Genomic DNA, 27,535 nt, shown 5'->3' with positions numbered 1-27,535 from the left:
ATACACCCCAAAGAAGCTCCTGTAATTCTTTGGGCGTAGGGCATTTTACAGTGCATTCGTACGCGCTGTAAAACGCGCAGGTGAGAACCATGCCCATAGGGAAACATGGGTTTTCGCCTGTTGAGTGTTTTACAGCATGTAGGAACGCGCTGTAAAACGCTCAGGTGTGAACCAGGCCTAATTGTATAAACTTTTCAACAGCTTTTTGGAAAAATATGTGCAAGTGGCTAGTGCAACGATGATGCTTAAAAAAACATCAGTCAGTACATATGATTTATTTAGATTTAAATTGGGATGCCAAGTACTGGAGCTTTAAATATTGATATGTAATGCAAGAACATTCTTAATGGATGTAAATGGCTGGCTATAGCAAAGTAACAAAGTAACATACATTGTACAACGCTGTACTAAACTGACCCTTGCCCTGCTCCTAGCTTAGGCCTCTTTCACACTTGCGTTGTCCGGATCCGTCGTGCACTCCATTTGCCGGAGGTGCCTGCCGGATCCGTAACAACGCAAGTGAACTGAAAGCATTTGAAGACGGATCCGTCTTCAAAATGCGTTCAGTGTTACTATGGCACCCAGGACGCTATTAAAGTCCTGGCTGCCATATTAGTAGTATTGGGGAGAGGGGGGGCAGTATACTTACCGTCCGTGCGGCTCCCGGGGCGCTCCAGAATGACGTCAGGGCGCCCCATGCGCATGGATGACGTGATCCATGCGACACGTCATCCATGCACGTGGGGCGCCCTGACGTCACTCTGAAGCGCCCCGGGAGCCGCACGGACGGTAAGTATACTGCTCCCCACTACACTTTACCATGGCAAACAGGACTTTAGCGTCCTGGAAGCCATGGTAACCATTCAGAAAAAGCTAAACGTCGGATCCGGTAATGCGCCGAAACGACATTTAGCTTAAGGCCGGATCCGGATTAAAGCCTTTCAATGGGCATTAATTCCGGATCCGGCCTTGCAGCAAGTGTTTAGGATTTTTGGCCGGAGCAAAAAGCGCAGCATGCTGCAGTATTTTCTCCGGCCAAAAAACTTTCCATTCCGGAACTGAAGGCATCCTGATGCATCCTGAACGGATTTCTCTCCATTCAGAATGCATTAGGATAATCCTGATCAGGATTTTTCCGGCATAGAGCCCCGACGACGGAACTCTATGCCGGAACCCAACAACGCAAGTGTGAAAGAGCCCTAAAACTCTTTGTCTCAATCAATAATTAAATAAATCTTTCTTTATCTCTAAATCTTTCCCTATATGACCCTGAACTTGCAGTATTGTTTGTGTGTCTAAATGCAATTGTGTTTAATTATTTTTATTTTTTTTGCTGTGGTGCAAATATCCTGCCACATCAATGCACAAGTTGAGAATACCATGGCATTTTTGCTTCCAACATATCAATATCATCTCTCCTGATGCCTAAAGACTGCATGGCATTATAGACAAAACTGTTGGCCAGGATCCTGCTTAGGGCATGTGGTACTCCATCTTCCTCTTCCCTGCTGTACTATGCAATTAGCACAAATCAAATCACAAAAACTTTTTGGGAAATTTTAAACAAATGTTATTAATTTAGAATCAGTTCACTCATCTCTATTGCATATTAATGGAGCAGCATAGCTGAAGTATACCTCAAGGGGAAGAACGCTGAATGATTTTATTGAGGTTCTGAAATATCGCTTTTGTATTGGTTGAATTAGTTCACATTTCTGATTGAAGTTTATTGGGAGTGCTGTATCTTCTATTTTGTGTGATTCATTATGTAGGATGGTGCCACCTGCTGGTTAAAGTGTATAGCAGTCTGCACATTGAAATACTGAGCTGCATTCTGCTGGGCATGCTTAGGCCTCCTGCACACGACCGTTGTGTGCACCCGTGGCCGTTGTGCCGTTTTCCGTTTTTTTTCGCGGACCCATTGACTTTCAATGGGTCCGTGGAAAAAACGGAAAATGCACCGTTTTGCAGCCGCATCCGTGATCCGTGTTTCATGGCCGTTAAAAAAATATGACCTGTCCTATTTTTTTCACGGCCAACGGTTCACGGACCCATTCAAGTCAATGGGTCCGTGAAAGAACACGGATGCACACAAGATTGGCATCCGTGTCCGTGATCCGTGGCGTAGGTTAGTTTTTATACAGACGGATCCGAAGATCCGTCTGCATAAAGCTTTTTCAAAGCTGAGTTTTCACTTCGTGAAAACTCAGAACCGACAGTATATTCTAACACAGAAGCGTTCCCATGGTGATGGGGACGCTTCTAGTTAGAATACACTACAAACTGTGTGCAAGACTGCCCCCTGCTGCCTGGCAGCACCCGATCTCTTACAGGGGGCCGTGATCAGCACAATTAACCCCTTCAGGTGCGGCACCTGAAAGGGTTAATTGTACTATCATATCCCCCTGTAAGAGATCAGGGCTGCCAAGCAGCAGGGGGCAGACCCCCCCCCTCCCCAGTTTGAATATCATTGATGGCCAGTGCGGGCCCCCCCCCCCTCTATTGTAATTATTCGTTGGTGGCACAGTGTGCGCCCCCCCTCCCTCCCTCTATTGTAATAATTCGTTGGTGGCACAGTGTGCGCCCCCCATCGGCCCCCCCTCCCTCTATAGCATTAACAACATTGGTGGCCAGTGTGCGGCCTCCCATCTCCCCCCCCCCCATCATCATTGGTGGCAGCGGAGTTCCGATCGGAGTCCCAGTTTAATCGCTGGGGCTCCGATCGGTAACCATGGCAACCAGGACGCTACTACAGTCCTGGTTGCCATGGTTACATAGCAATAGTGCAATAGTACAATAGTAGAAGATTCATAGTTACCGGCTGCTGGGATGTTCGTGTCCGGCCGGGAGCTCCACCTACTGGTAAGTGACAGCCTCAGGTCTGTGCGGCGCATTGCTAAATGAACTGTCACTTACCAGTAGGAGGAGCTCCCGGCCGGACACGAACATCGCAGCTCCCAGGTAAGTATGAATCTTTTACTATTGTACTATTGCTAATAACCCGCTGCCACCAATGATCGGGGGGGGGGAGATGGGAGGCCGCACACTGGCCACCAATGTTGTAAATGCTATAGAGGGAGGGGGGGCCGATGGGGGGGCGCACACTGTGCCACCAACGATTTATTACAATAGAGGGAGGAAGGGGGGGGGCGGGGGGGCGCACACTGTGCCACCAACGATTTATTACAATAGAGGGAGGAAGGGGGGGGGGCGGGGGGGCGCACACTGTGCCACCAACGATTTATTACAATAGAGGGAGGAAGGGGGGGGGGGGCGCACACTGCCACCAACGAATTATTACAATAGAGGGAGGAAGGGGGGGGGTGCGCACTGGCCACCAATGATATTCAAACTGGGGAGGGGGGGGGGTCTGCCCCCTGCTGCCTGGCAGCCCTGATCTCTTACAGGGGGATATGATAGTACAATTAACCCCTTCAGGTGCGGCACTTGAGGGGTTAATTGTGCTGATCACGGCCCCCTGTAAGAGATCGGATGCTGCTAGGCAGCAGGGGGCAATCATGTACACAGTTTGCAGTATATTCTAACTAGAAGCGTCCACATCACCATGGGAACGCCTCTGTGTTAGAATATACTGTCGGAAATGAGGTTTCACGATCTAACTCATATCCAACAGTATATTCTAACATAGGGGCGTTCCCATGGTGATGGGGACGCTTCAAGTTAAAATATACTATCGGATTGGAGAAAACTCTGATCCGATGGTATAAAAGGGACTCCAGACTTTACATTGAAAGTCAATAGGGACGGATCCGTTTGAAATGGCACCATATTGTGTCAACGTCAAACGGATCCGTCCCCATTGACTTGCATTGTAATTCAGGACGGATCCGTTTGGCTCCGCACGGCCAGGCGGACACCAAAACGACTTTTTTTTCATGTCCGTGGATCCTCCAAAAATCAAGGAAGACCCACGGACGAAAAAACGGTCACGGATCACGGAAAAACGGGACCCGTTTTTGCGGACCGCAAAAAAATACGTTCGTGTGCAGGAGGCCTTACTCTACTCACAGCCAGGTCTCTGTATAGTGAGCATAACAGAAATAGCTTTCAGCCTGGAAGAGAGACATTCTTGTAGCAACTCTGCAGTGGACATAAAAAAGCTAACTCAGATTTATGGTGGCACTATAATATAAAAGTAAATTTCATAACTCTTCATTGAATCTTTTCATAACAGCATGTAAAAGACAAATATCATCTTGTCTGTGCACAGATACTCTACCCTACACAATGCTTTGTCAAGAAGAATCTTCCATTAATTACTTCAAGATTAAAAATAATAATAATAATTCTTTAGAAGATAAATCCAGTTCAATATTAGCAAACAAAATAAAAAAGTAAGCACATTCATAGGATATTACTTATATAGTTGATATAGTTTTTTTTTTCTAAAATATACATCATTTAAAGCTGCACCATGGCAGAGCACATAACCCTTCCATTAAAAGTCCAAGATAAATGATAATTTTTAAATAATAAACAGTATCTGAAACATTTGATAAATTGAAGACTAGCCAATGTCCAGATGGTTTCCATAAGAAATACTATAAAAAAATAATAAGATAGATTTAAGTTTGTCTCTTTGTCTAAGTTTATTTTGTACTTATCTCCCTGCGGACAGCATCTTTTGAACACTATGGTGAATTGCTGATAGTAGCATTAGCTGTCCGCAAGTGGATTATAGGGCATATTGATACATCCAAGTATCCCGTTATTTTTATATCTTTCGTACCTATCTCTGAATTGTAAGACAGGGATTAGCCAATTTTTATAAGTTGTTCTAATAAAGTATTACGTTTTTAACCATCCTTATAGCCAGTGATAATATTTTAGATTAAGACGGGAAACTACACTAATTGCCCCCTGTTTGTTGACTATTTCTTTTGTCATCCCAATTCTTTATTACATAATGATTTCAAATAATGTTCTATAACCTTTGGACATCAGATTAAATCATTATTACTTACCCCACCTGAAAAAACAAGCTCAAGTGGTATTATTTGAGATTTACACTCAAAAAGGCAATTGTATGAAATATTCAAGATACAGTAAATTCATGATGCTAAATTAGCCACCTCAATGATATCCAGTCAACCTAAAACTTAAATGCTTTGATCAGTTGTTTTGAAAGCTGAATAAAAGAATCCCCTTGGTTTGCAAACTTTTGATTGATAACGGGTCACAGATTTTTTAAAGTGGGAAGCAGATCAAGATATTTTTTTTTTTCAGTAGAATAGTTGATTAAATAAAGGAGATGAGTGATTAAACTAAACTTATGCACACGGCGTGCAGAATTATTAGGCAAATGAGTATTTTGACCACATCATCCTCTTTATGCATGTTGTCTTACTCCAAGCTGTATAGGCTCGAAAGCCTACTACCAATTAAGCATATTAGGTGATGTGCATCTCTGTAATGAGAAGGGGTGTGGTCTAATGACATCAACACCCTATATTAGGTGTGCATAATTATTAGGCAACTTCCTTTCCTTTGGCAAAATGGGTCAAAAGAAGGACTTGACAGGCTCAGAAAAGTCAAAAATAGTGAGATATCTTGCAGAGGGATGCAGCACTCTTAAAATTGCAAAGCTTCTGAAGCGTGATCATCGAACAATCAAGCGTTTCATTCAAAATAGTCAACAGGGTCGCAAGAAGCGTGTGGAAAAACCAAGGCGCAAAATAACTGCCCATGAACTGAGAAAAGTCAAGCGTGCAGCTGCCAAGATGCCACTTGCCACCAGTTTGGCCATATTTCAGAGCTGCAACATCACTGGAGTGCCCAAAAGCACAAGGTGTGCAATACTCAGAGACATGGCCAAGGTAAGAAAGGCTGAAAGACGACCACCACCGAACAAGACACACAAGCTGAAACGTCAAGACTGGGCCAAGAAATATCTCAAGACTGATTTTTCTAAGGTTTTATGGACTGATGAAATGAGAGTGAGTCTTGATGGGCCAGATGGATGGGCCCGTGGCTGGATTGGTAAAGGGCAGAGAGCTCCAGTCCGACTCAGACGCCAGCAAGGTGGAGGTGGAGTACTGGTTTGGGCTGGTATCATCAAAGATGAGCTTGTGGGGCCTTTTCGGGTTGAGGATGGAGTCAAGCTCAACTCCCAGTCCTACTGCCAGTTTCTGGAAGACACCTTCTTCAAGCAGTGGTACAGGAAGAAGTCTGCATCCTTCAAGAAAAACATGATTTTCATGCAGGACAATGCTCCATCACACGCGTCCAAGTACTCCACAGCGTGGCTGGCAAGAAAGGGTATAAAAGAAGAAAATCTAATGACATGGCCTCCTTGTTCACCTGATCTGAACCCCATTGAGAACCTGTGGTCCATCATCAAATGTGAGATTTACAAGGAGGGAAAACAGTACACCTCTCTGAACAGTGTCTGGGAGGCTGTGGTTGCTGCTGCACGCAATGTTGATGGTGAACAGATCAAAACACTGACAGAATCCATGGATGGCAGGCTTTTGAGTGTCCTTGCAAAGAAAGGTGGCTATATTGGTCACTGATTTGTTTTTGTTTTGTTTTTGAATGTCAGAAATGTATATTTGTGAATGTTGAGATGTTATATTGGTTTCACTGGTAAAAATAAATAATTGAAATGGGTATATATTTGTTTTTTGTTAAGTTGCCTAATAATTATGCACAGTAATAGTCACCTGCACACACAGATATCCCCCTAAAATAGCTAAAACTAAAAACAAACTAAAAACTACTTCCAAAAATATTCAGCTTTGATATTAATGAGTTTTTTGGGTTCATTGAGAACATGGTTGTTGTTCAATAATAAAATTAATCCTCAAAAATACAACTTGCCTAATAATTCTGCACTCCCTGTATTAACTAGTGTTGAGCGAATCAAAGCATCTAAAGTGGAATTCGATCCGAAGTTTTGAAAAAAGTAGATTCACCACAAATCCGAATTTCATCCCTATTTGTGGTAACAAATCATTTATTATCTAAAATGGCTGCTGCACGTGGTTACAAAGTGATAGTAAGAAGCCCAGGGAATGCAATATGACTCATAATGTTGTACAGCCTACCAATCTGCAGATCCCCTGTGATGTTACAGCTGTATAAAAGCCTCATCCTACATGATCTCTGCCATTTCACTGTGAGCTTAGCATAGGGAGAGATGTGATAAGCACTTATGCACTATGGACAGTGGTGTAGAAAACTATTAATAGAAGTATATTGGATAGGGAGAGTGCAGGGAGATCATAGGGAGAGTTTTTTAAGACTTTAGAGAGATCATAGGGAGATCATAGGGAGACAGCAGGGACACTGCAGGTTGAGTGCAATCAGCATGTGCATCTTTTTGAACTGCTGCCACATTCATAAATCTGTTAGTTTATACATAGACTTACTGTGCCTTAGTATTAAAGGGTGATCTAATATATCACTGTGTGAATCTTGTTGAACTGCTGCCACATTCACAGTTAATCTGTTAGTTTATACATAGATTTATTGGGGGAGATTTATCAAACTGGTGTAAATTTGTACTGGCTTAGTTGCCCATAGCAACCAATTAGATTCCACCTTTGGAATCTGATTGGTTGCTATCGGCAACTAAGCCAGTTCTATTTTACTAATAACAAATATTTAGAAAAGGCTCCACCAGCAAACTACTGGAGCTCAGCCTTTCAGTTACCAGCTGAAAAAGGAGGAATAAATCAATGAAAATATAGGCTGGCTCACAGTATTTTTGCATAAAATTTATTGATACACTCGTTCAAAACAAACTAACTTAACCCCTTAAGGACCGGGCTCATTTTCACCTTAAGGACCAGGCTCATTTTCACCTTAAGGACCAGGCCATTTTTTGCAAATCTGACCAGTGTCACTTTAAGTGCTCATAACTTTAAAACGCTTTGACTTACCCAGGCCGTTCTGAGATTGTTTTTTCGTCACATATTGTACTTCATGACACTGCTAAAATTGGGTCAAAAAAGTTAATTTTTTTGCATAAAAAAATACAATTTTTACCGTAAATTTTGAAAAATTAGCAAATTTCAAATTTTCAGTTTCTCTACCTCTGTAATACATAGTAATACCCCCAAAAATTGTGATGACTTTACATTCCCCATATGTCTACTTCATGCTTGAATTGTTTTGGGAATGATATTTTATTTTTTGGGGATGTTACAAGGCTTAGAAGTTTAGAAGCAAATTTTGAAATTTTCAGAAATCTTCAAAATCCCACTTTTTATGGACCAGTTCAGGTTTGAAGTCATATTGTGAGGCTTAGATAATAGAAACCTCCCAAAAATGACCCCATTCTAGAAACTACACCCCTCAAGGTATTCAAAACTGTTTTTTCAAACTTTGTTAACCCTTTAGGTGTTCCACAAGAGTTAATGGCAGATGGAGAAACAATTTTGAAATTTATATTTTTTGGAAAATTTTCCAATATAATCAATTTTTTCCAGGAGTAAAACAAGGGTTAACTGCCAAACAACACTCAAAATGGGTTGCCCTGATTCTGTAGTTTGCAAAAACACCCCATATGTGGTCGTAAACTACTGTTTGGCCGAACGGTAGCACATAGAAGGAGGGGAACACCATATGGGTTTTGGAAGGCAGATTTGGCAGGACTGGTTTTGTTTATACCATGTCCCATTTGAAGCCCCCTGTTGCACCCCTAGAATAGAAATTTCAAAAAAGTGACTCCATCTAAGAAAGTACACCCCTCAAGGTATTCAAAACTGGGTTTACAAACTTTGTTAACCCTTTAGGTGTTCCACAAGAGTTAATGGCAGATGGAGAAACAATTTTGAAATTTCTATTTTTTGGAAAATTTTCCAATATAATCAATTTTTTCCAGGAGTAAAACAAGGGTTAACTGCCAAACAACACTCAAAATGGGTTGCCCTGATTCTGTAGTTTGCAAAAACACCCCATATGTGGTCGTAAACTACTGTTTGGCCGAACGGTAGCACATAGAAGGAGGGGAACACCATATGGGTTTTGGAAGGCAGATTTGGCAGGACTGGTTTTGTTTATACCATGTCCCATTTGAAGCCCCCTGTTGCACCCCTAGAATAGAAATTTCAAAAAAGTGACTCCATCTAAGAAAGTACACCCCTCAAGGTATTCAAAACTGGGTTTACAAACTTTGTTAACCCTTTAGGTGTTCCACAAGAGTTAATGGCAGATGGAGAAACAATTTTGAAATTTCTATTTTTTGGAAAATTTTCCAATATAATCAATTTTTTCCAGGAGTAAAACAAGGGTTAACTGCCAAACAACACTCAAAATGGGTTGCCCTGATTCTGTAGTTTGCAAAAACACCCCATATGTGGTCGTAAACTACTGTTTGGCCGAACGGTAGCACATAGAAGGAGGGGAACACCATATGGGTTTTGGAAGGCAGATTTGGCAGGACTGGTTTTGTTTATACCATGTCCCATTTGAAGCCCCCTGTTGCACCCCTAGAATAGAAATTTCAAAAAAGTGACTCCATCTAAGAAAGTACACCCCTCAAGGTATTCAAAACTGGGTTTACAAACTTTGTTAACCCTTTAGGTGTTCCACAAGAGTTAATGGCAGATGGAGAAACAATTTTGAAATTTCTATTTTTTGGAAAATTTTCCAATATAATCAATTTTTTCCAGGAGTAAAACAAGGGTTAACTGCCAAACAACACTCAAAATGGGTTGCCCTGATTCTGTAGTTTGCAAAAACACCCCATATGTGGTCGTAAACTACTGTTTGGCCGAACGGTAGCACATAGAAGGAGGGGAACACCATATGGGTTTTGGAAGGCAGATTTGGCAGGACTGGTTTTGTTTATACCATGTCCCATTTGAAGCCCCCTGTTGCACCCCTAGAATAGAAATTTCAAAAAAGTGACTCCATCTAAGAAAGTACACCCCTCAAGGTATTCAAAACTGGGTTTACAAACTTTGTTAACCCTTTAGGTGTTCCACAAGAGTTAATGGCAGATGGAGAAACAATTTTGAAATTTCTATTTTTTGGAAAATTTTCCAATATAATCAATTTTTTCCAGGAGTAAAACAAGGGTTAACTGCCAAACAACACTCAAAATGGGTTGCCCTGATTCTGTAGTTTGCAAAAACACCCCATATGTGGTCGTAAACTACTGTTTGGCCGAACGGTAGCACATAGAAGGAGGGGAACACCATATGGGTTTTGGAAGGCAGATTTGGCAGGACTGGTTTTGTTTATACCATGTCCCATTTGAAGCCCCCTGTTGCACCCCTAGAATAGAAATTTCAAAAAAGTGACTCCATCTAAGAAAGTACACCCCTCAAGGTATTCAAAACTGGGTTTACAAACTTTGTTAACCCTTTAGGTGTTCCACAAGAGTTAATGGCAGATGGAGAAACAATTTTGAAATTTCTATTTTTTGGAAAATTTTCCAATATAATCAATTTTTTCCAGGAGTAAAACAAGGGTTAACTGCCAAACAACACTCAAAATGGGTTGCCCTGATTCTGTAGTTTGCAAAAACACCCCATATGTGGTCGTAAACTACTGTTTGGCCGAACGGTAGCACATAGAAGGAGGGGAACACCATATGGGTTTTGGAAGGCAGATTTGGCAGGACTGGTTTTGTTTATACCATGTCCCATTTGAAGCCCCCTGTTGCACCCCTAGAATAGAAATTTCAAAAAAGTGACTCCATCTAAGAAAGTACACCCCTCAAGGTATTCAAAACTGGGTTTACAAACTTTGTTAACCCTTTAGGTGTTCCACAAGAGTTAATGGCAGATGGAGAAACAATTTTGAAATTTCTATTTTTTGGAAAATTTTCCAATATAATCAATTTTTTCCAGGAGTAAAACAAGGGTTAACTGCCAAACAACACTCAAAATGGGTTGCCCTGATTCTGTAGTTTGCAAAAACACCCCATATGTGGTCGTAAACTACTGTTTGGCCGAACGGTAGCACATAGAAGGAGGGGAACACCATATGGGTTTTGGAAGGCAGATTTGGCAGGACTGGTTTTGTTTATACCATGTCCCATTTGAAGCCCCCTGTTGCACCCCTAGAATAGAAATTTCAAAAAAGTGACTCCATCTAAGAAAGTACACCCCTCAAGGTATTCAAAACTGGGTTTACAAACTTTGTTAACCCTTTAGGTGTTCCACAAGAGTTAATGGCAGATGGAGAAACAATTTTGAAATTTCTATTTTTTGGAAAATTTTCCAATATAATCAATTTTTTCCAGGAGTAAAACAAGGGTTAACTGCCAAACAACACTCAAAATGGGTTGCCCTGATTCTGTAGTTTGCAAAAACACCCCATATGTGGTCGTAAACTACTGTTTGGCCGAACGGTAGCACATAGAAGGAGGGGAACACCATATGGGTTTTGGAAGGCAGATTTGGTAGGACTGGTTTTGTTTATACCATGTCCCATTTGAAGCCCCCTGTTGCACCCCTAGAATAGAAATTTCAAAAAAGTGACTCCATCTAAGAAAGTACACCCCTCAAGGTATTCAAAACTGGGTTTACAAACTTTGTTAACCCTTTAGGTGTTCCACAAGAGTTAATGGCAGATGGAGAAACAATTTTGAAATTTCTATTTTTTGGAAAATTTTCCAATATAATCAATTTTTTCCAGGAGTAAAACAAGGGTTAACTGCCAAACAACACTCAAAATGGGTTGCCCTGATTCTGTAGTTTGCAAAAACACCCCATATGTGGTCGTAAACTACTATTTGGCTAAACGGCAGGACATAGAAGAAGGGGAACGTCATTTTTGGAAGGCAGATTTTGCTGGACTGGTTTATTGACACCATGTACCCTTTCAAGCCCCCTGATGCACCCCTAGAGTAGAAACTCCATAAAAGTGACCCCATCTAGGAAACTACGGGATAAGGTGGTTGTTGTTTTGGGACTATTTTTGGGGTAAATTTGATTTTTGGTTGCTCTATATTAGTCTTTTTTGAGGCAATGTAACAAAAAAATGTAATTCTAAAATTGTTTCTACATTCACTATTTGGTTTTGTGGAACACCTAAAGGGTTAACATAGTTTGTAAAGTAACTTTTGAATACCTTGAGGGGTGTAGTTTCTTAGATGGGGTCACTTTTTTGGAGTTTCTAGTCTAGGCTACATCAGGGGGGGCTTCTAATGGGACATGGTGTCAAAAAAAAAACTGTCCATCAAAATCTGCCTTCCAGAAACCATATGGAGTTCCCTTCGTTCTATGCCCTGCCGTGCGGCTATATAGCCATTTACGACCACAGATGGGGTGTTTCTGCAAACTACAGAATCGGGGCAATAAATATTTAGTTTTGTTTGGCTGTTAACCCTTGCTTTATTACCGGCAAAATGGATTCAAATTGAAATTTTGCCCAAAAATTGGTGTTTTGGCACAGTTTTTATTTTATATTTTTAACACCGTTCATCCGAGGCGTTTGGTCAAAAGTTATTTTTATAGCGACGACTTTTACGCACGCGACGATGCCCAATATGTATGGCTCTCAGACTTTGGAGACACTAAGCAGGCATCCTAAAACTGCGGCCCTCCAGATATTGTAAAACTACAATTCCCACCATGCCCTGCTGATGGCTGTAGGTTGTCTGGGCATGCTGGGAGTTATAGTTTTACAACATCTGGAGGGCCGCAGTTTGAGGATGCCTGCTCTAAAACTAATATTTTTTGGGGAAAGAAAATTGTTTCCGTGTCTCCAAAGTCTGAGAGCCATAGTGTTTTATGTTCTCTAGTGGACTGTTGAGGATTATAAAAATTTAGTACTCCATGGAAGTGTGATACTCCCTGAAGCAATTGATAATGCAGAGGCCCGGATGATCGGGGCAAGTGTCACATTGAGTAGTGGTGTCCTTCCGTATCCCCCTCTTGTGACACACTCTGCACTTTTTTTGGGTTCGTCCCTTCTTTCCAGTATGGGGGACCACACCTGGAAAGTGTTGGCCAGGGACGATCCGGGCGCCTCCAATTCCCGAGGTACTCCGGCCTGCTCTTTCCCGGTCCGAAAAGATCAGGTCTTTGAGGACTGCCTCATAGAACTGGAGGAATGTCCCTGTGCTGCCAGCGCTTCGGGATAGTACAAAAGAGTTGTACATGGCAACCTGTACCAAGTAGACCGCAACTTTTTTGTACCATGCCCGGGTTTTGCGCATGGCGTTATATGGCGTGAGGACTTGATCAGAGAGATCAACTCCTCCCATATACCGATTGTAGTCGACGATACAATCGGGCTTGAGGACCGTTGCCGCGGTACCTCGCACAGGGACAGGGGTGGTGCCGTTACCGTGGATTGTGGACAGCATAAGGACATCCCTCTTGTCCTTATACCTGACCAGCAACAGGTTTCCACTGGTAAGGGCACGGGTCTCACCCCTGGGGATAGGTACCTGGAGGGGGTAGGCAGGGAGGCCGCGTTGATTTTTCCGCACGGTCCCACAAGCGAACGTGGATCTGGCGGCAAGGGACCTGAACAAGGGAATGCTGGTATAAAAGTTATCCACGTACAAGTGGTAACCATTATCCAGCAGTGGGTACATAAGGTCCCACACGAGTTTCCCGCTAACACCCAGAGTGGGGGGACATTCTGGGGGTTCAATACGGGAATCTCGCCCCTCGTACACACGAAATTTGTAAGTGTACCCTGAGGCACTCTCACAAATTTTGTATAGCTTCACGCCATACCTCGCCCGCTTTGTGGGAATGTATTGGCGGAAACTGAGTCTCCCCTTGAACGCAACGAGAGACTCATCAACCGCGACCTCCCTTCCAGGTACGTAGGCCTGCTGAAATGTGGCCCCAAAGTGATCGATGACCGGCCGTATCTTATACAGCCGGTCATAGGCAGGATCACTTCGGGGGGGACATGCTGCATTATCGGAATAATGCAGACATTTCCGGATGGCCTCAAACCGGTGACGTATCATGACCATACTGTACAGTGGGGTCTGGTAGAGTATGTCCCCACTCCAGTATTGCCTGACACTGGGTTTTTGGACTAGACCCATATGCAGCACGAGGCCCCAAAATGTCCTCATTTCGGCTGCACTGACCGGCGTCCAGCCACCGGGTCTAGCCAAAACTGAGCCTGGGTTTTGAGCGACGAACTGTTGGGCGTACAGATTCGTCTGCTCCACCATCAAATTCACCAGTGAGTTACTGAAAAAAAAACTAAAATAGTCTATTTCAGTAAACCCCACTGTGGGAATCTGGATTCCAGGATTGCCAGCAAAATCCGGAATCTCAGGCTCAAAGTCCACTGGGGGACACCAGCTAAGTTCATCGGCAGGGGGCTCCGGTGGACTTATTTGGTGGGCCGGGAAACCAGTACGAACCCCAGGGCGGCTCGTACTAGGGTGGGCCACAGGATCCCTAGCATGTGGGGCCCCTGGCTCCGCCTGGCGGCGTCTCCGCCGCCTTGGTGGCTCATCGTCATCAGATGATGATGAGGAGGATGCGGATGACAAAAGGAATGTGGGGTCATCCTCATCCTCACTGGGGCTCTCAGAGTCGGAGGCAATCTGGGCGTATGCCTCCTCGGCCGAGAACATCCGGTGGGCCATGGGTGTGTGTGCGTGTAGGTGTGCGTGTGTGGCAAACTTTATTATATGTGCGTGTGTGTGGGGGCAACGGGTGTTCGCGTACTAAAAAGTCCAGGCAAAAAAATGGGCAAGTGTTAGAAAAAAAAAAAGTTAAAACTTGCTGATCAGCGGTACAACGCTGATCAGCGGTCGGTGGGGTGGTGGGGCGGGCGATGCGCTAACAGTGGACGGACGCTAAAAAGTGCCGGCCAGTCAGCGCACGCAGAAAAAAAAAAGTGGTGGTGAGTGGGGGGTGGGGGGTGCTGGTGGGGGGTAGGTGGGGGGGGGAGGCAGGTGGGGGGGGGGGGGAAGGGGCTGGGGGGGGGGGGGGGGGGGGGCAAGTGGCAGGAGGGGTCTGGGTTAGGGTTAGATGGAAGTTTGGAAGTTTGGAATAAAAGTACTTTTTTTTTTTTTTTTCTAACTTACTTTTCCCTTCTTTCCCTGCCTAACGGTGCCTCTCCCTCACTGACCCTAACCTACCTGGGTGGCGATGGGTGCAGGAGGGTGATGGATGCCGATTAGGGGGACACAGGAGCTCGTTCTGGACGGTGCTGCACGGTCAGGGTGCTGGACAGGAAGAGGAGGGGAGAGAGGAGCGCAGGAAGTTTGAATCTCGCGCCTCTCTCCCCTGCACCAATCAGCACCCTGGACAGCGGCATTCAGCACCAGGGCCAGCACCGCCTCTCCAAATCCTCGGACTGCGATAGGTGGTGTATAATTACGCCACCGATCGCAGTCTTTTTCCGGTTCATCGGGTCACAGGACACCCGAATGGACCGGAAACGCAGAAAACCGCAGGTCTGAATTGACCTGCGGTTTTCTGCGATCGCCGATACGGGGGGGTCAAATGACCCCCCCCTGCATTGTTACGGGATGCCGGCTGAATGATTTCAGCCGAAATCCCGTTCCGATTAACCCCTGCGGCGCCGGAGTTCCGATTTTAAGTCAGGACGTACCGGTACGTCCTAGGTCCTTAAGGACTCGGGAAATAGGGCGTACCGGTACGTCCTAGGTCCTTAAGGGGTTAATGTCAGTATCAGCATACATATATAAACAAATGTGTAAATAGGTATATAAGTGCGGTTATTTAGGTTTGTGCGTGAGCTCCGCACTTATATACCTATTTACACATTTGTTTATATATGTATGCTGATACTGACATTAAGTTAGTTTGTTTTGAACGAGTGTATCAATAAATTTTATGCAAAAATACTGTGAGCCAGCCTATATTTTGAGTTCTATTTTACACCAGTTTGATAAATCTCCCCCATTGTGCCTCAGTATTAAAGGGTGGTCTAATACACTGCTCAAAAAAATAAAGGGAACACTTAAACAACACAATGTAACTCCAAGTCAATCACACTTCTGTGAAATCAAGCTGTCCACTTAGGAAGCAACACTGAGTGACAATCAATTTCACATGCTGTTGTGCAAATGGGATAGACAACAGGTGGAAATTATAGGCAATTAGCAAGACACCCCCAATAAAGGAGTGGTTCTGCAGGTGGTCACCACAGACCACTTCTCAGTTCCTATGCTTCCTGGCTGATGTTTTGGTCACTTTTGAATGCTGGCGGTGCTTTCACTCTAGTGGTAGCATGAGACGGAGTCTACAACCCACACAAGTGACTCAGGTAGTGCAGCTTATCCAGGATGGCACATCAATGCGAGCTGTGGCAAGAAGGTTTGCTGTGTCTGTCAGCGTAGTGTCCAGAGCATGGAGGCGCTACCAGGAGACAGGCCAGTACATCAGGAGACGTGGAGGAGGCCGTAGGAGGGAAACAACCCTGCAGCAGGACCGCTACCTCCGCCTTTGTGCAAGGAGGAACAGGAGGAGCACTGCCAGAGCCCTGCAAAATGACCTCCAGCAGGCCACAAATGTGCATGTGTGCTTAAACGGTCAGAAACAGACTCCATGAGGGTGATATGAGGGCCCGACGTCCACAGGTGGGGGTTGTGCTTACAGCCCAACACCGTGCAGGACGTTTGGCATTTGCCAGAGAACACCAAGATTGGCAAATTCGCCACTGGCGCCCTGTGCTCTTCACAGATGAAAGCAGGTTCACACTGAGCACATATGACAGACGTGACAGAGTCTGGAGACGCCGTGGAGAACGATCTGCTGCCTGCAACATCCTCCAGCATGACCGGTTTGGCATTGGATCAGTAATGGTGTGGGGTGGCATTTCTTTGGAGGGCCGCACAGCCCTCCATGTGCTCGCCAGAGGTAGCCTGACTGCAATTAGGTACCGAGATGAGATCCTCAGACCCCTTGTGAGACCATATGCTGGTGCGGTTGGCCCTGGGTTCCTCCTAATGCAAGACAATGCTAGACCTCATGTGGCTGGAGTGTGTCAGCAGTTCCTGCAAGACGAAGGCATTGATGCTATGGACTGGCCCGCCCGTTCCCCAGACCTGAATCCAATTGAGCACATCTGGGACATCATGTCTCGCTCTATCCACCAACGTCACGTTGTGCCACAGACTGTCCAGGAGTTGGCAGATGCTTTAGTCCAGGTCTGGGAGGAGATCCATCAGGAGACCGTCCGCCACTTCATCAGGAGCATGCACAGGCGTTGTAGGGAGGTCATACAGGCACGTGGAGGCCACACACACTACTGAGCCTCATTTTGACTTGTTTTAAGGACATTACATCAAAGTTGGATCAGCCTGTAGTGTTTTTCCACTTTAGTTTTGAGTGTGACTCCAAATCCAGACCTCCATGGGTTGAAAATTTTGATTTCCATTTTTTTATTTTTGTGTGATTTTGTTGTCAGCACATTCAACTATGTAAAGAACAAAGTATTTCAGAAGAATATTTAATTAACTCAGATCTAGGATGTGTTATTTTTGTGTTCCCTTTATTTTTTTGAGCAGTGTATATCGCCATGTGCATCTTGTTCAACTGCTCACACATTCATAGTTAATCTTATATTAGATTAACCATTAATACTGAGGCACAGTAAGTCTATGTATAAACTATCGCCATGTGCATCTTGTTCAATTGCTGCCACATTCATAGTTAATCTGTTAGTTTATACAGAGACTTACTGTGCCTTAGTATTAAATGGCGGTCTAATATATCATAGTGTGCATCTGGTTGAACTGCCACCACATGTTTAGTTAATCTGTTATTTTACACATAGACTTACTGTGCCTCCGGACTATTGGGCGGTCTAATATATCGCCATGTGCATATTGTTCAACTGCTGCCACATTCATAGTTAATCTGTTAATTTATATATAGACTTACTGTGCCTCAGTATTAAAGGGCAGTCTAATATATCGTGTTGAACTGCTGTCACATTCTTAGTTGATCTATTACATTAAAGATACAGTTACTGTATACTATGGCCAAGAGACAGTTGCCTAAGTCCTCCAAAGGAACAGGCAGTAGAAAAGTCTTGTTTTAGCTGGCACAAGTACCAACAGAAGAAGAGAGGTTGGTAGCAGTTGCAGCAACAGGCCAAAGCTGCCCTTGTCATCCAGCGGTTGTGTTTTGCCCAACAATCCAGCTGTACTGGAATGGTTGACTCACTCTTCAACATCTTCTCAAGTGACAATAGATACACACAACCAGGAATCAGAGGGGTTTCTGACACCACACTTAGTTGGCATGGCCAAGGAACTGCCTCACTGTCATCACCTGTCCTGAACTTGCCTCTTACATTTGCGGTTCCTTCTGCTAGGCAAGTATTGTATGCCACTGGGTCTTTTTAACGAGGATGAGCTTTGTGAGGACAGTCAGCAATTACAGGCCAGCACAGACTTGTAGGAGAGGTCCGCTGCAGACTCATCTAGGCATGCAACTACCGATGATGACAGTCAGGTGGGAGCACATGTTGCGAGAGATCAGGGACGTGTGCAAGAGACAGGTGAGGGTGACATAAGTGATGACCAAACAGATGATGATGTAGCCGATCGCATGTAGGAACTGGGTGAAGAGAGGGCATCATCATGCTCAAGGGGCAATGGTGGCAGCATGCCTGTGAGACAGCAGGGTAAAAGTGTGCCTATTTAACAGCAGGATGGAAGCAGTGGGAGATCTGCAGCCAAATGCGGGAGGGGTAAACCATCTGCTACTCGGGAGACTACCTGTGAGGAATACACTAGCACTGCACTGCTTCATAAAAGTAGCAACAGCCATACATCAAGCAGTTGTGGTGGGAAAATTCCATACTCACCAGTATGGAAATTTTTCACCAAGTCGCTGGGAAATGTAAGCGTGGTGGTGTGCAGGATGTGTGGGTAAAAGGTGCGGCCAGGGTGCTAATGTTGGCATGACGGCCCAGAGTCAACACATAGAGCATCACCATAAAGTGGCGTGAGAAAACAGTGCCACTAATTTAGTGTTTGTCACAGTGTAGGGGGAAGGGAGGAACACCAGAATGACAACAGAGGGAAAATGACCAGGAACTAGGCCTCAAGGCTAGGGAAAGGGAAATGGTTACCACCTAAGGAAACCCTAAACCTAGCCCTGACTCCTGTCAGTATGAATAGACCCTGAAGGTGGGAATATTCATACACCTGAAACCTAGGCCCTAGTAACCCTGAAAATCCCTAGGATTAGTGACAGGGTCTGAGACTACTGGTTCCTTCCCAGATGAACGAACCAGCGTATCCCTGAGGCCTAGTAAACAATGAGCAAATGGGAGCAACAAAATGCCAAGAGAAGTACACTTATCTTCAATAGAAAAGGAAAAGCAGGAACCCAGATGAGGACCACACACCAGCTCTTCCAACTCCAGGCAGAGAATATCAACCGCATTGTATGAAGTGTGAGTCCAGACTAAATAGAGGAGCAGTAAAGACCACAAGCTATACCGCGTAGACAAGAGGCGTGGTCATTACCAACAACAACGCTGCAACAAGTGAAAACAGATAGGCAGATGACCTAATGTGCAGCCAGTCTCTCAGATCTTCTAACCTCTGTCACTGGAGGGACCGTGACAGTGTTACAGGCTGATGCAGCAACCGTTGCATCTCTGACTGGCCCACACCCCCTCTCCAGCAGTCAGGGCTCAACAACGTCAGCAGCAGAAAGCTGTTGTTCCTTTCCATCGACTTCAATGTCGTCTATTGTTCCTGATACTCCTCCTCTTCCTACTCCTCATCACTTGTGTCGACACCAAATGATCACCAAGGCGATTTCAAAAAGACAACATTATGTGTGCACTCAACCAGCGGCGAAGAAACTGAACGTGCACCTGGCCAAGTTGCTGGTACTACAGTCCTTCCCTTTCCATGTAGTTAACTCTGCACATTTCAGAGAACTAATGGCTTGTGCCCAGCCAAGGTGAAGTGTCCCAAGCTGACCAAGTGTCCCAAAAAAGCTGTACCAGCCCTGAACACGCACAGTATATTGAGCAGTAGGTGGGCCAGTTATTGGGCCTCTCTGTATCTGGTAGAGTACGAGCAGAAGAAGGTGGTCAATAATTTCTTCTGCAGCTGGACAGGTCTACCCGGTGTAACTTTGAGATTAGCCAGTGGCAGCTCATGTGTTACACATGCTGTTTGCTCAGGAACTATTTTGTGGACGCCTCTTTATTTGTCAATCGGCAGAACTATAGGATGAATGGTGTCATTCCACTCCTTCACGTCCTGGATGGGATGTTGACAAATCTGATTGGCGTGGGGATAGAAGACATGGCACTATTTCATGGCCACCAGAGCCCTGAGGAGGATGAGCTAGTTGATTTATCTGCCTAAGTGACAGGAGAGGTGCTAGAGGGTGACGACGAAGATGATGCAGATGGCCCAGACAGACCATGACAGTCTGCAGTGGAGATGGAAGCAAGGAGGCCCTCAGAGTCCCTTGCACAAATGGCCAGATCAAGATAAAAACTACTCAGGTATGTGGCTGTGTTTTCACGCTGCAGGTCCTTACTGTGATGTGGGAAAAAATCACGAATTGAACCAAAGTACTTATCGAAGGACCGCTCTGCTATTTACTGGTAACCGAGCCTGCTTAGCTCCAGCACAGAACCATTCCTCCCTCCGGACATGGAAAAAGGACCATCAAGCTACACGAGTTGGCGTCTCTCCTCCACAGTAGTTTCCAGTTGGATATCCAGGGATTGCAACCATAGTGAAGCTCCGACTTCCTCCGTATATTAAAATAATTTATTATACTTACAGATGAACACTTGTTTCAAAACATATAAAATCACAAACTGCATGCACAGTACCGCCCGAGTACCGGGTTTCGCTTACACGCTTCTTGTTTGTGTAGTGAAATCCACATTGTCATAATTCGGCAGAGGGATGACTATTGGCTATCCACATTGTTAGACCATCGCTACCAATCAAAAATAGGGGCATTTTTTAGACCTTCTGATAGGGATGCAAAAATGGACTACTATAGAGACATGCTGTGTAGTCAGTTGGTCGCTGCCTACAAGTTCCATCGCCCGTCTGACCGAAGGGGCCCTCTGCACTCACACTCTACTGACATGACTGGTGGGTTGGGGGGTGCAGGAGCAGCGCCAGCTCCATATTCAGCAACTTCAGTCTGGAGTCTATTATGAACAGTTTCCTTTAGCCACCTACTGAAAAAAAAAACACCCAGCAGCAAAACATACAGCAAAACCTCAAACTTGTCTCCCATGATCCACGATCCCCTAGACTACTGGGCATGCAAACTAAGTGTGGCCGCAACTGGCCGAGTTTGTCATGTGCATGCTTTTCTGCCCAGCTAGTAGTGTGGCATCAGAGCGGATGTTCAGTGCGGTGGACGGCATAGCTACCCCTAAGAGAACTCACCTTTCCTCCCTAAATGTTGAGAGACTAACCTTCATAAAGATGAATCAGGCATGGATCAACAGGATTTCCAGACACTACGACTTAGGCCTCATGCACACGACCGTTGTTGTGTTCTGTGTCCGTTGTTCCATTTTCCGTGATTTTCTGCGGACCCATTGACTTTCAATGGGTCCTTTGAAAACTCGGAAAGTGCACCGTTTGTCATCCGCGTCCGTGATCCGTGTTTCCAGTCCGTCAAAAAAATATGACCTGTCCTATTTTTTTCACGGACAACGGTTCGCGGACCCATTCAAGTCAATGGGTCCGTGAAAAAACACAGAGGCACAAAAGATTGTCATCCACGTCCGTGATCCGTGTCCGTTTTTTTCCTATCATTTTAAGGCAAACTTGACTTGATTTTTTTTTCACTTTTCATGTCTGGTGATCCTCCAAAAATCAAGGAAGACACACGGAAACAAAAACGGAAACGGATCACGGAACAACGGAACCCCATTTTGCGGACCGTGAAAAAAAAACTGTCGTGTACATGAGGCCTAATAATCATACTGTAATGTCCTGCCACACCAGAATATTCTGCAAAATGGGCCGTTACTGTACTTCTGGCCACACCCTGCTTACACCATTCTGATGCTGCCACCCACCTGCTGCCTTTACTGCTATTTCTAAATTAAAAAAAAAAATCAAAAGGATATGCATGTCACTGGGCCTTGCTATCACACTTCTGTTTTTGGGTTATGCTAATAACTGTGGTCTGCCACCATCTTGTGCTGTATGCCACTGCTGCTGCCCTCCCTCCCCACTCTGTCATGGGGCGAATATTCTCCCTGTTACTGCCAATGCTGTTGGCCCCATCCCCACACTGTTATGGGGCCACTATTGTTCCTGTTTGTCCGTGGTGACATCACCATTTAATTTTCTAAGAGCAGGAGTGGGTTGAAAACACAGATGAGATGCTAATATTTCTATTACATTTTATCTCTGTTTTGGACCCACTCCTGATTCTGGCTTACAAATACTGATTAAGTGCCAACCGTCTGAAAGAGGGTTTATTGGATGCTCAATTTTTTTTTAGTTCTAAGTTCTTCTGAGGGATCAGAAGAATGGAAAAATAAACAGTGATGTGAACACAGCCTTACTGCCACTGCTGCTGCTCTATTCCCACTCTGTCATGGGGCCACTTGTCACGGCTGAGGATGGGGAAAACCCTCAACCCTGCGGTATCAGATGTAAGGTCGCTACTTGGCCAGTAACACAGAATTAGGGAGCAGGTCACCTCCTAGAGCTTCCCTAATCTGACCCTGACTCCTAGCTGCATGAGCCGCCCTTGAAGGTAGGAGGGCTCATGCTCAGGAACCTTGGATCCCTTCTGACCCTCCGACGATCCCTGTACTAGGAGCTGGGTAGACAGCCCGTTCCTCCTGGACACGGAGTAACAGGAGTCTAAAATGGCCAAGCTATAAAGAAAGGGGAACATAAACAGACATATGGCAATGGCAGGTAAGTGCAACTAGAACCACACTTACCTGCCACAGACACACAACCTGGAACCCACGTGCGAGTGCTGCTGTCCACAACAACACAAAAGGACACCGCACACACAGACATCACACGGGAACCCAGGAAACCATATTCTGCAATAAATAAAGACCAAACAAACATCTTCTAAACACCATACATAAACCTATGACCACAAGGGTGGCCCCCACTGGCAGATGGAATACATAGGAGGCTGCTCCAGCTAACCATGGCTGAAGTACCCCTCAGACAAGGATATTCACTGAGGCTTTATAGGCCCAAGTAGCCACACCCACATAGACACACCCCGTGTTCACACACACAGAAGGGATTTAACCCTTCCAACACCAGGCAAGGGAAGACGGACTCTTAAAGGGGAATACACACAAAAACAAACACACTTCACCTGTTGCCGCGGGCAACGGCATGCGTGGCAATCATGTCCTGGGGATCAGCCATAGGGCTGAGACACTGCCACCACATGCACACAACACCACACGTTGCCACGGGCAACCAAGTGAAGGAAAGTGTCACAAAACAAACCACTGGCCGTGACACCACTATTGTCAGTGCTGCTGCCCGCCATCCCCATGCTGTTAGGGGGCCAGTATTGTCACTGTTGTTGGCCCCCATCCGCACTCTGTTATGGGGCTACTATTGTCACTGTTACTGCCACTGCTGCCACCCTCCCCACTCTGTCATGGGACTGCTACTTAAATCTTGGGGCACTGAACGGTTACCGTATTTTTCGCCCTATAAGACGCACTATTTCCCCACAAAAGTGGGGGCAAAATGGCAATGCGTCTTATGGGGCAAATGCTGCAATTTACACTGATACACCACCGCCGTGATGCTGCACAGCACGGCCAGCGAGTGTATCAGCGGGGAGGGAGGAGGGGCTGGGGGCCAGCATCACGTTTTGTAATGGCAGCGGAGCCTGGTGCAGTCACTGTAATCTATTACACCGGGCCCCGCTTACTGTATTAAGCATATCTAACCTGTAGGCAATGTTAAACTATAGAAATCATGTGCAATCCAGCCTGTAGTACTTACTACAATTTTCCGTAGCAGGAAGGAGGCCGGGTGGGCAGCAGCGTAACTCACTACGTCATGCGCCTGCTCCGCCCACTTTATGAATGAAGCAGGCGGCGCAGACGTGTGACGTAGTGAGTTACGCTGCCGTCTCCCGCCCGGCCTCCTGCCTGCTACGGAAGTACTACAGGCTGGATTGCACATGATTTCTATAGTTTAACATAGCAGTGTCATGCCATCCACAGATGCCCCCATAACAGTGCCATCCACAGATCCCCATAAGAGTGCCATCCACAGATCCCCAGAACAGTGCCATGCACAGATGCCCCCATAACAGCGTCATCCACAGACCCCCATAACAGTGCGTCATCCACAGATCTCCCATACTAGTGTCATCCACAGACCACCATTAGTTCAAAACCCACTAAAAGCACACCTTTTGGTTCAAAAATGTTTTTTTCTTATTTTCCTCCTCAAAAACCTAGGTGCATCTTATGGGCCGGTGCGATAAATTAGACCTCAAACTTACATTGAGCTGTATTACTTATGTACAGTAAATCTGCAGCTAACAGAAGTGATTAAAAACCATTTGTTTGGACTAGTGATGAGCAAGCATGCTCAGCTGAACTGCTGTTCGGCTCGAGCATGGCTATGCTCAGCAGATCCGAGTGCTCGACCGAATAATTTGGGTGCTTGAACACAATTTAATACAAAGGAAGGAAAAACCCCAGGCACCCCCAGCTCAGAAGAAAAGAGGGTATCTGGTTCATAAAAAAAAGGTTATAAATTGATGGAAACCCCATCAAAATGGTTTGGCAACAGCATTAAGAGGATAGCTGGATGTGTCTTAGACTCCTATTATGTACGACATACAATAGACAACCACACAAAGGCTATATGGCAAAATCCAGGTAAGTACAAGCCATCCATCTATCCATGAGACAGATAACAGCCAGCATACCTTACAATGGCAGCCTTGCAACTATGAGATATTCCAAACCAGCTCTCATCTGACTGAGAACCAGTAAACCTCAAAGTTATTTTGCATCTGTTGGATGGCTTGGGTGGACCTGCACACCTTGATCAATATCATTAGAGCGACAAAAAGTTTTCCGATTGTCCTAACATAATATTCAATAACCTTTCTATACAGTTTTGTCATGTAAAAACTAATTTGCATAAACATGGAATTATGGGAAAGACATGCAAATGAGCAGAATCTGCCTTGTTTTTCAGCTGTCATAAGAATATGAAAACCAATAGATGGCGCTATTGAGTTATGAATAGAGCCCTCTATTGGTTTCAAAGTCTTATGACAAGACAAATATTCTTGTCAGAAAACTATGAAACCAATTGAGGGCAATATTGAGTTATGAATAGCGCCCTCTATTGGTTTCATAGTCTTATGACAAGACAAATATTCTTGTCAGAAGACTATGAATCCAAGAATATATATTCGAATATAAAAAACGAATATATACTCACCTAAAGAATTATTAGGAACACCTGTTCTATTTCTCATTAATGCAATTATCTAGTCAACCAATCACATGGCAGTTGCTTCAATGCATTTAGGGGGGTGGTCCTGGTCAAGACAATCTCCTGAACTCCAAACTGAATGTCAGAATGGGAAAGAAAGGTGATTTAAGCAATTTTGAGCGTGGCATGGTTGTTGGTGCCAGACGGGCCGGTCTGAGTATTTCACAATCTGCTCAGTTACTGGGATTTTCACGCACAACCATTTCTAGGGTTTACAAAGAATGGTGTGAAAAGGGAAAAACATCCGGTATGCGGCAGTCCTGTGGGCAAAAATGCCTTGTGGATGCTAGAGGTCAGAGGAGAATGGGCCGACTGATTCAAGCTGATAGAAGAGCAACGTTGACTGAAATAACCACTTGTTACAACCGAGATATGCAGCAAAGCATTTGTGAAGCCACAACACGCACAACCTTGAGGCGGATGGGCTACAACAGCAGAAGACCCCACCGGGTACCACTCATCTCCACTACAAATAGGAAAAAAAGGCTACAATTTGCACAAGCTCACCAAAATTGGACTGTTGAAGACTGGAAAAATGTTGCCTGGTCTGATGAATCTCGATTTCTGTTGAGACATTCAAATGGTAGAGTCCGAATTTGGCGTAAACAGAATGAGAACATGTATCCATCCTCTGATGGCTACTTCCAGCAGGATAATGCACCATGTCACAAAGCTCGAATCATTTCAAATTGGTTTCTTGAACATGACAATGAGTTCGCTGTACTAAAATGGCCCCCACAGTCACCAGATCTCAACCCAATAGAGCATCTTTGGGATGTGGTGGAACAGGAGCTTCGTGCCCTGGATGTGCATCCCTCAAATCTCCATCAACTGCAAGATGCTATCCTATTAATATGGGCCAACATTTCTAAAGAATGCTATCAGCACCTTGTTGAATCAATGCCACGTAGAATTAAGGCAGTTCTGAAGGCAAAAGGGGGTCCAACACCGTATTAGTATGGTGTTCCTAATAATTCTTTAGGTGAGTGTATAGCAATATAGCGAATATTATGTAATAATTATGTAGTAAGTCAGTGATAATATCTGACACTGGAAAATCTGGGTAATAACTCAGTGTAGATCGCGAGTTATTACCCAGCTTTCCCAGTGTCAGATTTTATCACTGAGTTATTACCCAGCTTTCCTAGTGTCAGATATCATCCTAGTGTAGATCGCAAATATTCTAATCGCAAATTTTTATCGCAAATTTTCCATGCAAAAGGCTACACTGATAAGCTTGTCATAAGACTCAGTCTAAGGCTACTTTCACACTAGCGTTCGGGGCTCCGCTTGTGAGTTCCGTTTGAAGGCTCTCACAAGCGGCCCCGAACGGATCCGTACTGCCCCAATGCATTCTGAGTGGATGCGGATCCGCTCAGAATGCATCAGTTTGGCACCGTTTGGCCTCCGCTCCGCTCAGCAGGCGGACACCCGAACGCAGCTTGCAGCGTTTTCGTGTCCGCCTGGCCGTGCGGAGCCAAACGGATCCGTCCAGACTTACAATGCAAGTCAATGGGGACGGATCCATTTGACATTGACACAATATGGTGCAATTTCAAACGGATCCGTCCCCCATTGACTTTTAATGTAAAGTCAGGATTATACCATCAGATCAGAGTTTTCTCCAATCCGATGGTATATTTTAACTTGAAGCGTCCCCATCACCATGGGAACGCCTCTATGTTAGAATATACCATCGGATTTGAGTTACATCGTGAAACTCAAATCCGACAGTATATTCTAACACAGAGGCGTTCCCATGGTGATGGGGACGCTTCAAGTTAGAATATACTGAGAACTGTGTAAATGACTGCCCCCTGCTGCCTGGCAGGTGCTGCCAGGCAGCAGGGGGCAGACCCCCCCCCTCCTGTATTTAACTTATTGGTGGCCAGTGCGGGCCCCCCTCCCTCCCCAGTATTAATTGTAACCAGTGCGGCCCCCCTCCCTCTATATTCATCGGTGGCCAGTGCGGATATTAAATATGAGCAGTGCGGTCTCCCCCTCCCTCCCTCCCCAGTATTAAATATGACCAGTGCGGCCCCCCTCCCTCTATATTCATCGGTGGCCAGTGCGGATATTAAATATGAGCAGTGCGGTCTCCCCCTCCCTCCCTCCCCAGTATTA

The sequence above is a fragment of the Bufo bufo genome, chromosome 5 (assembly GCF_905171765.1).
Source record: "Bufo bufo chromosome 5, aBufBuf1.1, whole genome shotgun sequence".
In the NCBI taxonomy this organism is placed as follows: Eukaryota; Metazoa; Chordata; class Amphibia; order Anura; family Bufonidae; genus Bufo; species Bufo bufo.
This window is presented reverse-complemented; position numbering follows the sequence as displayed.